The sequence below is a fragment of the Gekko japonicus genome, unplaced genomic scaffold (assembly GCF_001447785.1).
Source record: "Gekko japonicus isolate JY-2015 unplaced genomic scaffold, Gekko_japonicus_V1.1 scaffold892, whole genome shotgun sequence".
Lineage (NCBI taxonomy): Eukaryota > Metazoa > Chordata > Lepidosauria > Squamata > Gekkonidae > Gekko > Gekko japonicus.
In genome coordinates this window covers 412,427-415,347 of record NW_015174869.1, presented here as the reverse complement: position 1 = coordinate 415,347, position 2,921 = coordinate 412,427, and positions in this window count along the sequence as shown.

Below are 2,921 nucleotides of genomic sequence, written 5' to 3'. Positions count from 1 at the left end.
ATCAGTGGCTATTAGCCACAAGGTATAGATAGGAACTCACAGGCTGGGGCAGGTTATGCACTATATTCTTGGTGCTTGGGGGGGCAACAGTGGGAGGGCTTCTAGTGTCCTGGCCCCACTGATGGACCTCCTGATGGCACCTGGTATTTTTGGCCACTTTGTGACACAAGAGTTGGACTAGATGGGCCATTGGCCTGATTCAACATTGGCTTCTCTTATGTTCTTATGTACTGTGGGAGGGGCTTCAACATCCCCGGGGGAAAGCAAAGAGAAAAAATCTCTTTCCTGGCTAATACCATGCTGCAAAGGGTTTAAGGTTCCCAACCTCCAGGAGGTCCCCTGGAATTGCAACTCATCAGAAGCGTAAAGTGTTGCACCGCGCTGCCTGCTTTCGTTGAAATCAAAAGAAGCATCTTTCTCCGTCCGACAGCCTTCGTAGTCCTACATCAGAAAGGGGGCCTTGTGTCCTCTTTCAGAGATTATGAGGAGGTTAAGTGGAGTGGGGTGAGGCATGAGCAGAAAGAGGGGATTCTGGGAAACGAGGTCCCGCAGGTCGGCTGCGCTATGAATGGGCCGTTTCTTCGCAGAGGCCAGCGTGCCCTGTCGGTCAGAGGCACGACAGACACATTGGAGCGCAGAGGTCTTGTGGGGGCCTCCCGTTGCCGTCTCTTCCTCTGTCAAGAGGCCAGCAGCTAACTCAGTCCAGAGATGGTTTGTTGGGAGACAAAGCCGTCAGTCACGTCCCCGAGTACAGAATCCTTGGGCTCCTCCTTCCGAACTGGCGGTCATCCCTCCTGACCTGGGTGTCTGGGATGTACCATGTCAGGCTGACAGCCAGGGGAGTCGCCTTAATGTACTGGTCTCCAACATGGTGCCCGTGGGCGCCAATACATTTCCTGGTTCCCATAAAGTGATGGGTTTTTTTTTAATTGCCCCGCAAGGCTTCTGATTAGCCGTTGTAGATAAAGAAGAAGTAGAAAAGAGATTGGATTTATACCCCGCCCTTCACTCAGAGTGGTTTACAATCTCCTTTTCCCTTCCCCTCCCCACAACAGACACCCTGCAAGGCAGGTGGGGCTGAGAGAACCCTTTTGAGGACTGCTCGTGAGAGAACAGCTCTGAGAGAACCTGTGACTGACCCAAGGCCACCCAGCTGGCTGCACGTGAAGGAGTGGGGACTCAAACCCGGTTCTCCCAGATTAGAGTCCGCGCTCCTAACCACGACACCCAACTGGTGTACAGATTCTTTTAAACTGTCGCAGCTGCCGCCACAGCCCAAGAATCGTCACTGAAGCTGTTTTGTGGCTGGCTCCGGCTTCTACGGCAGCCGTTTTGTGGCTCGCCCACAACATTTCCGTCAGAATTCCAAAGGCCCCCTCAGACTCAAAAAAGGTTAGGGACCCCAGATGTAACAGGACCATATCCTGACAAATTCCTGACATGTAGAGATCATGCATGTCAAGCAGAGATCTAGGCTCCCTGACATACTTGTTTTCTAAGCGCGATGATTTCTTGGGGGAGGGGAAAAGAACAGCATTTAGGGACGTGAGACTTCTATGTGCTACAACTCAGATGGCCTCAGGGAGAATTAGGTCTGAGTTCCACCCAGGTTTCACCTGTCTGTGGAGTTTCTTCCAGTAGCCATGGGGCATGACCAGAATTCTCTCTATGACTCACGTGAGCAGGGCTGGAGATGGGAGGTAGGAGGTTACGACTCAGCTCGGAAAACACCCTTTCCTCGAAGGACAAAGGGCATTTTGGCCTTGCTTCCTAACCTAGTGGCTTGGAGGCAAAAAGGAGCAGTGTTTCTAGCTGCTCACTGTTCCCGCGGTGTATTGAGAGCGAGAGCTACCAGGTGCTGAACTTTGGCCTGGGTTCGAATCCTGCCTTGACCTGGAATGCAATGGGTGTGGCCCCTGAACAAGCCACTAGGCTGGAGTTCCCTTTCTGTGAAAAGTGAATAGCAGTAGTCTAGGGTGAATGAACTCGGGAAGCGTCAAAGAGGGAGTCTTGAGTCTTTTCACAGAAAAAAAAAAGGGTGAAATAATGTGACCATAGTGATACTGGCCCACAGTCAGTTCCAGCAGGTTACATGTCACCTCAATATCATCCCATTTGCTCTGTGATCACCATTTGGCTAGGATGTGTTATCCCTAATTGGCTGGGACCCCTTGCGAGGGTATGTTATCCCTGATTGGCTGGAATGGCTTGTGAGAATATGTGATCACCATTTGGCTGGGCTGACTCATGGGGAGTATATTATCCCTGATTGGCCGGTATCCCTTTTGAAAATATGTGATCACCATTTGGCTAGGCTCACGCATGAGAATCTATTAAGCCTGTTTGGCTGGGATCGCTTGTGAAAATACGTGATCCCTGATTGGCCGGGATCACTCATGGGAATATTTATTTATTTATTTAATTAGATTTATATGCCACCCTCCCCAAATGGGCTCAGGGCGGTGTACGACAATTAAAATGATACAATTAAAATAATGTCAAAATAACAATTTGCACATAATAATACCGTATCATAAAATACCATGTAAACAGAGAGATCAGATGTCAAGCAATCCGATAACTAATCAGATGCCCAGTCAGGACCAGGCCACTGATAGATGATTGGCCAAAAAAGTTGGGGGGGGGGGACATCCACTGCCTCAACCGAATGCCTGGTGGAAGAGCTCCATCTTGCAGGCCCTGTAGAACTGCAGTAAGTCCCGCAGGGCACTGATCTCATAGGAGAGCTCATTCCACCAGGCGGTCTTTTTGACCCTGGCCCTGGTCGAGGCTAATCGGACATCCCCGAGGCCGGGGGGCACTAAAAGATGTTGGCTTGTGGACCTCAGTGCCCTCCGGGGCTGATATGGGGAGAGGCGGTCTCGTGGGTATGTGATCACCATTTGGCTAGGCTTACGCAT